This window comes from Varroa jacobsoni, unplaced genomic scaffold (genome assembly GCF_002532875.2).
Source record: "Varroa jacobsoni isolate VJ856 unplaced genomic scaffold, vjacob_1.0 scaffold_1305, whole genome shotgun sequence".
Classification (NCBI taxonomy): domain Eukaryota; kingdom Metazoa; phylum Arthropoda; class Arachnida; order Mesostigmata; family Varroidae; genus Varroa; species Varroa jacobsoni.
In genome coordinates this window covers 25282-39898 of record NW_019214207.1, presented here as the reverse complement: position 1 = coordinate 39898, position 14617 = coordinate 25282, and positions in this window count along the sequence as shown.

The window sequence follows — 14617 nt, the reverse complement described above, 5'->3', positions numbered from 1 at the left end:
GCGCGTTCAAATTGTGAAGGCCATTGCCTCGCCGCCCCTGCTACCGTACCAAACGAAGGCCAACTCATTCTAGAAATAGAAAACAAAAACAATTATAATGAAAAGTCGTACTTAAGCATAGATCAGTTACGATTAAGCTTTCCGTGCTGAGGGAAACCCACCTAGATTAATAAGTTCATATTCTTAAAGAAACTTCTTAATTTTGGTTAAATGTTCAACGATTTTTACTATATCTAAGGCTTCGATAGAGAAATGAACGGCCGTTATAGAAAGAAGAATACCGAAGTGTCAGTAGGGTCTGTCAGGTGCCAGCTAGGCTGCTCAAATAAGCTCCAACAAGTTAGTCGTTTTAAGGCTTTTTGAACCTTTTGCGAATTCGGAGCCCTCTTATTTTCGGGACTTTTTGCCTACTAGCAGCGTGTCTAAGCGACAGTTTAACAGATTTATACCTACCGATATGTCGGCTAATGTCAATGATTATCACAAATTATTTGTAGATTCTTCTTCTTTGACTTGGCTATGCTGCAAGCCACTGAAGAAAGGGCAACATTAGAGCTATTATTACGCTATCCATGCGACAGCTTCATGAAGTTCCTGCTTATGGGTTTCTGAAACCTGTAGCCAATAATCGCATTACGTTTATTACAGTCTTTAATATATTGTAAACAGATTACATCTATAACTTCGAAAGGAACTAAAGTTTGTCTTTGTTGAGCTCAACTGGTTTCCGAAGATCATGAAATGTCAACGTTAAGAGGAGGCTTTGACACAGTAAAACAACATGATTCAATAAGCCATCATCCTGCTCGGACATGGAAGGTTGAAAGGTGAGACAGTATAATCTCTCTTATCTTTTATGGCAGATATTCAACCGGTACATGTTTTTCAATAACCAAAACCCCATCAAGCTGCAGGTGCACCGATCAAGCCACGCTACAGCAGAGCTCCCGTGACTACGTAATTTAACGAAAGGGCATTACCTATTTCCCAATTGTCACCGAGATGTTCAGACTTTGAATCAAACAACTCTTTTTTTTCCCATTAACTGTGTTAGGGTTCGAAGAAAAGGACAAACAACTGAATGAAGTGAGTCTCTGTATTGAGTTTAGTTTGTCGTGAAATAAGGCCATTCAGAGTTTACAAGGTAGCAGCAAACGCTGCGAGCTATTTGTGTTCCTCTGCACCGGAAAGCTTATAATACAGAGTAGGCTTGGACGATCAGTCGTTGAAGAAATTATACTATTTCTTTTTCTAAAAACACTCGTGTGTACAATAACCTATTTTGTGTATCGCTGGCCCTTAGTGATCAGGTGGCTAAGCAATGGGGTCTGAAGGCGTGACTTGCAGTAAACAACGCACAGCGGTAGGCCGGAAATGATCGCGATGTGATCACCAGGGGGTGTCAGCTGAGTTTAACCGAAACTTCCGATCGTAGCAGATGACCTACGTAGATCAATTATCATAATTTCAATTCAATTCTATAATAAATATATCTGGTTTGGAAGAAGAATTTATTGTAATGCTTCATTTATCATGATGCTGCTTCAATTTTTATGGACTAACTCAGCATTTTTCCATTCCAGCCATTTGTGTGGCATTGTTTGCATGAATGTAAGTCACATGATGGTTCCTTTGGACATTATGTCGTCGAATATTGTCATGTATCAGCGGAGCGCAAAAAGCAGCCAGCTCCACGATCCTCCGTTACTTCGTTGCCAGTGTGTAGGCAGGTGGTATCCATATAAATACGTGATACCTGGAACGATAGCACCGAGGATCTCGTCTCCAGAAATTATGCGAGGCGTAAAAAGCCGGTGACACCCAACGAAGTATTACTCTCATCGAATGAATATCAAAATTAAGAACCAACGAAGTACACAGTCCTCTAGCAACTTTACCTAGACAGCAGCACCGGAGCGCCGCCGACAGATAAAGATGGCGACAAACAGCTTCAACAGAAGCTACTTTCTTACCCAGATTTGCTAGCACAGGCAGGATCGCCACGATGACATGGCAGTGAATGCGGTAAGTGTGGGATACGGGGGCTGAAAGAAGGTGCCGACGGTAGGAAGAGGTTAGTTTATTCTCACTTACCTAGGATGATAGGGCACCGGCTTAGATACGAATAAAGAATCGCCCTGGATTCATCAAGATAAATGTTTTGAATTTTATGAGTCTTCCTATTTATTCGACGCGCTAATGGTAATCTAAACAATCAGCAGCAAGACGGCATTGCATGGAATCCCGTTGAAGTGGCTTAAATTGATGATTTGTGGTAAATAGTTAAGACTAAGCTTCAAAAAAAAAGGTTTAGTGATGAAGGTTACACGTAAGAAAGCTACAGTCGAGTAAAAGTACCGTTTAGTTATGACTAGGGTCATGCTCTGGTGCAAGCAGGTTCAGCATTAAGCAAGGATACCTTTAATCAATTGAGATCTCATCCAATAGTAACTATTAGTTCTATGATCCTGGTTAGAACATGGTAATATTAAGAAGCTTTCGTGAAAATCAGTTGGCGCTACATTTAAGACCTGGGGATTAACTTATAAGAGTCGAAAAAGTGTTTGCTCATGGCCTAAAGAGTTCTCATCAAGAAGCTTGATTAGTACCTCAATGTAAGGGCACTGACTTCATAATTAAATGAATCAACTTCTTGCTGAGATCCCCTTGCCTATCTGGGCCTATCGTGTACGGACGTCAGAATTCGTCTCTTGACTAATTCGTGTATTCACCTCACTCAATAAAGAATAGTTTGCCTTATAGAGCTGACTTATTACATTATTTGATCGAAATATTACGGACAAGCAAATAGTAATTTACACAGTGGTTGAGTTTTTCCCTGGAGGTGCCTGTATACACTGAAGGTTAAACAAGTCTTATTGAGAAAAGTGCATGTGTGGCATTTTCCGCACTCCGTTATCCGTTGCGTAGCCATATTAATCGTTTCCAGATATACCGTTTCAAAAATGGGAGCCATTTACTCTGCTCTGCATGAGCTTAGGAGGTTGTTTGCGGTAGTGCGCCATTGCCCTTGCGCCGACAAGCACATTCATGGGTATTGCAGACGCCACGTGCGCCTGAGACGCTATAGACACATAATACCAGAGAGTGTTCGCTGATTCTGCCATATAGAGTCTGGTCTGCTATGGTTATTTGTGTGTGGCAAAGACGATGCCGTGTGTATATACAAGCTTTCGTGCAAACTGCAGCTGTAGGTAGCTTAGCGCCTGGTTAAGCAAGGCGTACGCTCGAGCATTACAGCCGTGACAATAACCATAGCCGCAACGATTGGCTTCTGCTGTTTCGCTACCTTGGAACAAAGGTACTTTACCGATTCAACGACGAACACGCTGACCATATGTACCCCCTTAGTTTACCTGTGGGCGCCTCTGAAATTTCACCGCCGACTGTAAACAGGTTATGTTGTGGATTGCTGTCTCATGCCTATCTCTCTCTCTCTCTCACTTTTGTTTCTCGTCTCTTTCTATGATATTGAGCGAACGCGGTGTGCTTCCACCAAGACATCCTAGGTGCGCAAACGTAGCCAGAGAGTTGCGCCTACAGACCACTACTGTGCGAAAGGCTGTGCTTTTCTTGCCTCCACAAGGAAGCATATATCGCTCGATGCCTCTCAACGGGCATTTCAGAAGTGGAGCAAGCGGCTTCAAAACGGCTAGAAAAGAGGCTGCGGAAAAGAAGGAGCGGCAATTTGAAACAAACAGCGACTCCTGTTTGCATGCTACAAGCGTCTTACACTACTCCCTTGTTTTTCCATTTACCTCGACAAGTAACCACCCCGTTTTTGAGCTCTCATATTATTCATAACAAGAATAAGGGTCTTCTTGTTCCCAGCTACTCCCTCGCTCTCTCTCTCTCTCTCTCTCTCTCTCTCTTTCTACATATATATATATATATATATATATATATATATATATATATGGATCTGTCTGTCTGTGGTAAAAATGCTTCTGTCTCTGTTTCCCTATCTATCTCAATCCCCCTTTGTCTCGTCTTGGTTCCCATCCCGACAAGAAATATACTTCGCGTGCGTGGAACGATTCTTCGCGGAACATTACAGCGAGGCCACACCACCCTCACCTCCTTTCTGTCTTCTTATTTTCCCCTCATTCTTGTAGCTATTATTCCAGGTAGATCGAGAATTTTGGCCGAGACTTGCCCTTTTCCGCGGGGATTATGGGCTACCGAGAAGCTGAAACACAGGAACGTTTGAAGGGATAGGTAGAAAGGGCAAGGGTAGCCTATCCTCAATCCTGCCACTGACTCTGCTACCGTTTTGCCATCTCCTTGGCAGGAATGGTTTAGCATATACGCCATTGTGCGCAGATAAACGGACGAGGGTATGTATGTGCACATGCACGCGCCGCAAACTAGTTCACTGTAGAGTAATGTTTTGCAGCAACCGGGTATAAAACATTTTGAGGTATTTGCATATATTTTATACAAAAATCTTGAAACACTTCTGTGCTTCGGCTTCGTACTGCTTGTGTTCTGTTCGAACTGTACTGAATAGCTTTAGAGCAGATCGTTACTCAGGCAATTAATGATAACCTTTACGGTTTCCTGTTTGTCATTATGCATCTTCCGTATCGTGTATGCGTCGTTGAGACAAGGAGTTTAAAGTAGCTCTCATCGAGCATGCGCCTCTTCGGGTCCCTATGATTTGTGCGTATGAACCGGAGATTGGCTTTGCCCTTCAACGGCTTTCTACATTTGGCGTAGCACTCGCGACAAACCGACAAAGGAAAGGCAGTCGTATTGATGTCACTAGCTGCATCAGTGTGCGAACGGGCTCAGATGGTCAAAAAAATTGAACGAGAGTGCTAGGTGTTCTGTTCACGAAGGTGAAATGCGTTCGCTCCCAACCATTTTAGCCGCTTGCTTCTTGCCGCGTTGACCGGCTGGTCCCTTGGTGCTTTTCCTTGCGAACGCAGAAAGTGAGTGCACTTACGTACCCCGCCGTTGAGTTCATTTCCCATGACCCACCAACAGCAGCAGGAAAAAGAGCCTTCCACGAGCCATTGATGGTAAGATCTTTTCCCTACTCAAGAGTGCCGCTGATGGTGGCGTTGTTGGAAGTGTAAATGTTGATGAGTGTAGCAGCCGGCGCACCTACTGTGTATGGATTGACCGTGTATGGACTGGATAGTGGATGGCGTGGTTTGTACACGTAATGCTACCAGCCCATTATGCCATTGTGATCTGTTGTGCGTTAGAGACGCACTGGGGAAGTGTCTGTGTCTACCCGATTGTGAATCCATCTATGTATGTGTATGAGTGAGTTCATGTGCGTGAGAGTGGAAGTACATAAGACATCAGAGTAAAGAGTGGGACGTATCGAAAGAGCAAGCACACCCTCCCGATGCGGAGATCTTCTTCAAGCAAGCGAGCCGAAGAAGTACTGCCGCTGTTGCGTGCGTTATCGCTGGCGACGAATAGCAAGAACCACGTGGAGCCAGGCGTTGCTAACCTCGTTGCAGCCCTCGTTGCGAGAAAGCTCTCCAATGAGGCGTGAGCAGGACCCGAACGCCCACGGCATTTCTTCTGAGCCCATGAAAGTGCAATGCCATTGCCAAACGTGGCCGGTTCCTTGGCAGATCTGGTGGCATTCGACCTTCACTTTGGTAAACCGAACTAAGCCGCCAACTACGACACTGATGCCACTGTAAACTAGCTGAGAGTGATCCCTTCACCGCCACCGCCGTTGCTGAGTTCATTGCTGCCACTCTTGGTGCTGTAGTGGGGCTAGTCTTTTTGCCTCGTCTTTTTCGTTCCCACTTCGCGACACCGACCCGCCCCAACCAACCAGCTTACTGGTGCACTCCCATATCGCCCACTATATCTTTTCCACGCACCGCTGCACGACACACTGCGTGCTACATACGGACTGCGGTGTTCTCACAGGAAGCTCATTCGTCGGCTGACGTTACCGCTGCTAGTATTCCTAGCCTCCAATTCCTATGCCAGTCCAAGCACACGCGCAAACACTGAGTGAGTCACAAAGTGAACAAACGCTTTGCGACTCAACTCGACTGCCTAAAATCGCTGCGAGAGAGAGAGAGAGAGAGAGAGAGAGAGAGAAAGGGGAGAAGGCGAAACGAAAAAGACACAGGCTCTTCACTTCTGTGTGGGTACAAAACGATTCATTTCTCGACCAAGACGCCGGTAGGCGACACATCGAGTTGTGCGTCTAACAAAGGACACTAAGTGGTTCATGCATCGTAGATGGTAGAGTCCGACTCCACAATAAAGCACGGTAAAAAAAAGTCTGTTTCTGTGAAACAGAACAAAGAAAAGAAATTTGGTTGAAACCATCCTGCTGCTATTTCTATGCGTGATCGAGATGAGTCCGCGAATGCACTTCGAGGACTCTGAATAACAACTGCCCTAGTTTCGGCCATTGTCGCATTCCCAGGAACCTTACTGTTAGCTATTGACGTACAGAACCATAAATTCATTTGTGTCTCACTGCTAAGGATCATTTAATTGTGGTGACAGAGTGAAGGGCGTTTTCGCCCTTCTATCTTGTACCCTAACTTTACACAGATAATGTTGCCCCTCAGAGACGATTGTGTTTGTCGAGCCAGCACTTCCCAGTTGGCCCTGATATTCTAGCTGCTACAAAGCCAATTGTTCCACGGAAACTGAGCGCAGAATGGACACAACGTCACCAAATCAGTACGAAAACAATTAGAGTAATCTATGATTAAAGTGCGGTGTTCAAGGTTTTTAGTGAGTCACAGCTAGGACGACTTTTACCCTCTCTGAGTATAAAAGATGATGGCCTACTTGATGCGTATCGTTTTGCATACATGTTTGAAACGAGCGTTGGCGTACTCTCTCATGCACTCTATAATGTACCTAATCTTTGGAAGTGGTTTTAACCATTGCAGCTCGGAGCAAACGGTTTTGTTTGGAAAACTTCACTAAAATATATAGAACATATAGAAAACATATAGACAGCCTATTATTTGATTTTCAGGGGACCTAGATTCCTCGAGTGAATGGCATTCCATTCAAGGAAAAAGGGCAGTCTTACATGTATGTTGTAATCATCATTGTTATCGTTCGGCAACCCTTCCAACGTAGCGGATGGATATTTTACTAGGGAAAGCAGCAACGGGAACATATGCCTGCTTATAGATGATTCCTAATTAAGCTGTTTTGTGGAAAACAAAGACGCCTTTTGCTCGAAAAAGGTTACTACGAAATTTGCCTAAAAATTGGTAAACAGAAGCATGGAAATGATCATAATGTTCAGGAAGCCCGCGATAAATACGAGTTACTAGCCGTATGAAACGAGTTCAACCGGTTAGCCAAAACGATTGCTTCACGAGCGGAGCAGTATATACGAAAACGTCTGTTGGGCAGTCACCAATATTTGCCTTTACTAAGGTCTATTTAAGCGAAGATATTTGCCCTATTATTATTTATTGTGATCTCGGTGTAACAATAATTGGACAACTATCTGACCTGCTCCACGACGACATCTGCAAAATCTGTATATATGTGGACATATCGTACGTCGATGTAGATAGATATGCATTATATTGAAAATATATCGACATATGCTAAAACACGGCCAGAGTGGAAGCGATGCTGAGTCGAGAGAAGACGCTTCAGCGGTTTATCAAAACTTTAACGGGGCACAAGTTGAATTGCATAGACTATATGAGCCCTGTCTATACTAAACGCATACGGTCAAAAACTGCCTTCTTGATGGTGGCAAGACGCCAAACGAGGCGACTGTTTCTCAGTGAATCCGACTTCATACAGTCAAGTACACCGAGTACAACCGAAGCTGGTCTCAATTCCCGCTTGTCGGCAGTATCGTATAGCCCAATGTATCTGATGGGTAGGGGCATATGTCTATGCGTGGCATGTAGATCACGTACCGATGCGTCGTCGGTCTAGCGACTGCAATCAGAGACGCAATGATATTAGAGATGCTCACAGCGACTTCAGTTCTACTTCTATACGTATTTACGTAATCACCCGGCATTGCATTTAGTGTATCTGTCCTGGAACTTTTACTGAGGTTGTTTACTTGTATTACTTATCTAATTGGCCCAGAGTTATTTTAAGTGATGGAATATCCCGCACGCATACAAGTGCCCTCAAGTGTTAGCGAAGCGTGGAGATTCTGTAGCTGATCCTGGTTACGCATTACTGTTATTAGCTACGTATTAGAACCTGATTGATCCATGTCGGCAGTAACCACAACGTCATATGCATAGATAAAAATAAAGATTTGTAGAACGATCCGTTAACTGTTCATAAATTATGACACTTCATAAAATAAGCCAAGCATAAAAGGTCTCTCTGGATGATCTAGATATGTGGAAGTTGATGAGTAAAGCGATAGGTTGTAGCAAGGGAGGTCATATGGTGTCGATCATGAGCTTGCCGTTATACACAATCTTGTTTTCGGTTTCACCGTTCGGAAATCCTATCGTCCAGATAATTATGTGAGTCAATTACAAGAAAACCTCTTGGTGGCACAATGAGCAGAATTCGATTTAGATAGATAGGTAGGTTATAATGGCGAACCGTCCAAAAAGGTAGATGCCTTTAGGAAAAGTCCGCTGCGCGGCAATATAATCTGTAAATTCCGTCATACGTTACGATGTTTTCAGATCATGTAGAGAGCGTCCAGTCATGAGTTGTAAGCTGGAGTTACTAAATACAAATGAGGACTGAGTTTGTCTTAAGCTCTTGATTACTTGCCCATATGGGTTAGGTATAAATCTTCATCACTATTAAACTGCGTCCCCTATCACTGGGTAGTGGGTCGCCCTGGAACCAGAGCGGCGATGGAACAAACCATTAACGATATTTACGCATGTTTACACAAAGAAATGAGCGGGACATTATAATTTACGAAGTACGACCTACAACAAATAATACAGGGGTTTTGTTGTACAAAAAATATTGGAAATACGTGTCTAAACCTCATTTGTCATTCATAAATATAACTGGAGAGGTGTTCATTTACCCTGTTGCTTTTGTCTACTGACAGATCTTCTCGAAGTAGAGTTCGCTTCAGTTCTCGAAGTAGAAGTCGCTTCTACGTTGTTACGCATGTCTGTAGGATTAACGTGAGGCTATTCTGTGAAACCAACAGGTATATGTATATCCGTCCTTTATTCAATTGTACGTGTTTTTACAATTAAAATAAATATATGAACTACGCTACTAACCATTTATTGATGAAACCAACAATTTGGTTATGGTACCCCCTATGGTATCTGTATTTTTCAGTTTTATTAGCTAAAGCATATAAGAGCAACAGATGCGGCAAGGGTGGTACTCGAACTCTTCTATTACACGTCTTTTAGTTCTAAAGCACTGAAATGTTCAGCTTGCCAAGCCATCAGCTAATGTCTCTGCCCTATTTATATCTATTCACTGATCTTAAGGCTCTGTTTAACACAGATTTTTTTGAAGAGTCAATATTGATCAGAAAACGATCATGCACAATCAGACGATTCTTAAAAATATACGTATCACACGTACTGAGCTAGGCAGTGAAAGTTATCAAACCATAACTCTATCATTATTGATTGGATCAGACAGCGTTCATCTACAAAGAGGGAAAGACATTTCCCATGATGCAACTTAAGCACGAGAACTAAGACTAGCAGCGTGGCGTAGCGTATTCAATGTTTTGTTTGATTATTACAGTTGATCAGTTTGCGTCGGCAAAGATAACTAATTCGAACAGTCTTACCCATTCAATTTTAACTTTCTTCAATGAAATCTGCCATCTGCTACAAGATCTAGAGAATCATTTTGCTAATAAATTCAAGAGGAAGGAAGAGGACAGCTTTAACCTTGAAATAATTTAGAGGATTAGGTCATTCAGCTCGTCTGATGAACGACCGTCCTAACCGCTAGGCCATTCCTACAAGCGAAAGCCTGAAGCCTTTGGCTTGAATAACTTCAGCTGCGCTAGCATAGGAAAATCCTATTCCTCCAGAAGACGTTCCGAATTACCTGCTAGCTTCTCTACCGCGAAAGAAACCGCATTAAGCCCACATTAGCAGCACAGAGATCGCCCTCAGCTTAGGCCAACCTTGTGGGTAGCGTCTGACCAGTAACTACGTAAGACTCACCGTAGACGTCTCAGCTCTTACGTATCCTGCTTTCATTGTTCTTACTACTGATATGCGTTTATAGACAAATATAGTTAGAAACTAAATGGGTAAGTTATATGTCAGCACTGAGAAGATCAGAACCGTCGCAGAAGGCTCGTAGAGAGGCTTTGGAAAACCTCAGAAAATTATAATATTTAACCAATTTATCTTTCACCAATTGGTTTTTTCAGAACATCACTCAAGTCCGGAGTTAGCTGGCCTCTAATCGAGTCTCACTGCTAATCATCGCAGAAGGCTTTGTATGGTACAGTAAATCTGTATCTGGATTTCTGTCCCATATCCTTTCGCTGTAAAACATATTTAAGGCCCGAACAAAAACCCGTCCTGCCACTGAGGACCTCGTGTTTTAAAGTAGCGCAACTGTACCAAAGCTAAATATAATTTGAATGCTGCTATTGTTGCTTGGACGGATATGCGCAGACTGCTGTAGGCGGCGTTGAGAAGAAAATTCAGCGGGTGGACGTCCCCTTTTTTTTTTTTTATAACAGTCATCTTGTAAGAAGGAAAATGAAGGCGCCTAAAGAGAGTTTGAGGGGGCGTCAAGCCAATGTTCGCAAGGGACTCGCTTTCAGTTTCGAAATACATATTCCCCTGACTACGAAAAAAAAGCTGACTGGCTTGTTTCGTTCCTCGGAGTAGTTGCTGGCTTGCGGCAATACTTTACTGTTGGCTTGCTCCTGGACGGGATCGAAACCGTTGGAACCAAGATGGTGCAAGCGGTCGTCCAGGACTACGGAGAGGCATAGGAGGTCTCAGACCAAGAGTCAAGATCGAAGCTGGGAACGTACTTTTTAGTGTGGGAGCAACCTAAGTAGTAGCGCTGGAGAAGAAGGCGCTCGCTGCAACGACGGTTGAACAGCTGAACGGTCATGCGCTTACACTTGTCGCGCCAGCCGAGGGAATATGCTCTTCTATGCGCGGCAGAATTCGGCCAATATATGCACTCTCGTGCAGAGATGGTGTACACGCTGGAAGAAAAAGGACAGGCCAAGCCCGTCAAAATTGTCGTAGAACAGGATCCAGAAAGCATGGTGTAGCCATGAAAAAGGTCACAGCAGAGAAAATAAGCCTATATATGCCCTACTCCTAGTCCTCTTGTACAGTGTTGTATGTTTGCAGGCCCTTTCGGACTGCGAGTTGGTCCTACTTAGTAGACTCGGGGGCGAGCATCCGTGGGAGCGAATTTTGCAAAGAGGCCGGCGCAAGTGGCATCAAAGGAATGAGAAAGGCACAAGAGCAGACAACACCATTTAAATCTAGCTGGCGAATGAAGGCAAAGGCAAAAGAGGCGACTAGAGTCGACTCTATACGTGGATTGCGACGGAAAGAACAGGAAAGTGAACGAGTAGTTGTAGTTGATTTGAATTTATTCCTGCTATTTATTACAAGGCGCTACATCAACGCCACAGTCTATGCCTAGCTCGTGACTGTAGAAACGCTAGCGGTGGCAAAGCCGATGGCGAATGAACGTACATAACTTTCTCAGTCTAGTGCACTGGATACTGTGAAAGCCTGAGACCCGTCCAAATAAAAGAAACTTCAAGGTAACCGTTGGAGGTGCTGTATGTTATTTAGTGCAGCCGGTATCAGTTTTAGCTGCTGGAATAAAAATATTGAAATCTATCAGCTAAGGTCCCTCAGCTCAACAGTATAAAGTACCAATCAATAATAATACGGGATCACCCACTGAAAAAGACGACAGTGCTTTCAACGTTTAAAACGTGACACATTTACCAACAGTAATTTCTTCTTGTTCTTCTAAATACTGCCACTAAAATGTACATCTTTTATCAAATTGTATCATTATTTTAGGTGGCAATCACCCCATCGAATCAGCAGCTATACAACTGGAACAACTGAAACTTTGCTTGTTAGCGCACTTTGTTTTAGAGCTTTGCTGTAAATATACGTACGTACATCAACCTATTTCATATCGCAGCTTTGAAAAATGTAGAATATAAAATTGGTTGTCGGATCAGCCACTTTTCCGGATTCACGCCTTTGCTGTTTACTGCACTTATTTAGCATTGTATGAACTGCAATTCCTGGCAGCTGTACATATTTTCGAAGGCTCGTGGTATCGTAGTGGAGACTCTGACTCAAAAAGGGCTGATGTTCATAATTTTCCCAGGTTATCAGAAGAGATTTCTAATTACGTGCTGTATAAATATTATACCTCGACAGAGGTATCTAAGATTGTTAATCTTAGATACCTCTGTCGTAAAAATGCGACAAGTGAGGCCTTGAATTTAATAAACAGTTGGATCCATACAATGGTAAGCTAGGAGGATTTTGTTTCACGTATCTATAAATTGATGGTGTATTTAGGATGAACGCAACGTCTACTGAAACATTAAGAAATTCTGCGGCACCAATTCCTATCAAATATTACATTGCGTCAAAGGCACCACATGCTTCAAGTTGCTTATATTGCACGTTGGATGCCCTCGTTACAGCCCCAATTGGCACCCTCCGACAAGATAAATATAAATCGGTGAAGGTTAGTAAGCAAGACACACCCCCCTTAAATATATAATTGCTACTACGAATTTTAACAAGGGCGGGGGGGGGTACACAATCTTGGAATGATTATAATATAATAATCTTGAAAACATTTCAAACTGTCAGCCAATTTTAAGGTATCTTAAGTCTCTTATATATACTTCTTCCATATAATAGTTATTTCTCTGATCTACGTTCGCGACTCATATTCTACCTGTACATACACTGGGTGTTAACAAAGTAAAAAATCAGGGTGGGCTTGCTGGGATCAACGTTTCTTACCACCCTTCTCCCTATAAGAGCACGGGTCCTCAGACCCTCAGGCTTTCGATCTTCCCTTTTTTTGAGGCTCGACGTGTTCAGATGCGCCTTGCTGTATCATGCGTTCGATATTGGCATCCTGTTGCGTTTTGCTTCTATCTGGTCTGATCCTCATGCAGGGTATGCTGTCGAGTGAACTCGCCCTACTCGATAGGTAGGGTCAGGTTGGACAGACGAGCCGACTCGACCTTTTCGGACAAAATTGGCAGTCCTGCAGAAGCAATGCGGCCGTAGTATGGAAGCGACGAGCAAAAAAAGCCTGGAGGCGAGACTTCACTGGTAGCGAGGCGGGTTCCGGGCCGTCGACTGGTCTGCCTGGTCCGAGCGCAGAAGTTGTCGAAATGAATTTTCTGAAATGTACTCTCCTGTGATTCGACCTTTTCGGTTCGGTCTATCTCTTTTGGCGCCGCTTTCTTCTTTCAGGTCTCTGTTCCGTCGATATGCCAATTCGACCCTCCTGGTTTTCTCGTCTTGGGCCGTTCTCCCCTTAAAGAAGCAAAGAGGACGGAAAAGAAGAACAAGAACAAAAGGAGGCCCCTTTGCTATCCTATCCCCTTCATCGTCGTCGTCCTCTTCTATTGTTGAATGGCAATATTAGCTGTCACGACGTTTCTGTTTTTGAGAGGCGCAGTGGAAGGTGGCGGTAACCGCCAGCGTCAGATCCAACGAAAGGCGGCACCGTTTTTAAGGACAAAGTGGAAGCGGACTAACTTAAGTTGTTGCTAGGTGGCAGCCATGCAAGCCTTGAGCGGGAGATGGGTTAGATTCAGAACTGGAGACATGGGTAGCGTGCCTTGAAGGCGGTATAGTGCTCCCCCGATTCCTCCCAATAGACGGAGGTTGTTGCCTCCATTTGCGCGACTGTCAGTCAATCCACGTTTTCTATGTAGAAGGAACATGTCTGTCTGTGCGACTGCTGTCCTCGACATCGGCCCTTGTCCCCTTCGAGTATCAACGTGGGGTCGATGTGCTTTAGATTCGGTTGCTCGCTATCGTTAACATGGGCTAGCCCGCCCATATACTTGCAGATAGATGCAAGAAGAGACTAAGGTGCAGAAGTCGCGAAGCCTTCCAGTTTCATGGCACTGGGTCGTATGTCCGTGGTCATCCGGTCAGTGCCGATGAACCTACTCCTACTCGACAAATTGTCTTATTTGTAAGAAGACGTCCTGTTTAGACTTCTTGCCCAAATAGGCTGCCAGCAAATAGCATGTGCTGGCTCCCCAATGCGGCTTATACTTTTTCTTTCTCGTAGACAGGTCTATCTTTAGTGCGTATACTTTACTTTGCCGCATTCTTTTTGTGTACTCAGCCTTATGTTTTCGTTTTCGACGCTTATTCTCTTCGAGTTGCTGCAATATATCCAATCGGAGGTCTGTCTTCCCTTGCGCTAGTTTCTTTGTTGTGCTGCGAAGTTTCAAACTTACAATACAGGCCATCTGCCAGCCTTTCGCCCAGCAACTCAGCTAACAATTGCATCAACCGTAACGCAGTGTAGGTTTTTGCATTGACCCTTACCGACCATAACTATTGGCTGCTACAACTCACTTGTCTAAGTAGAGCATCGGTAGCGCTGGCGTGCACCGTTCCGTAACGTTGTAAAGTCCTATTTTTCTCTC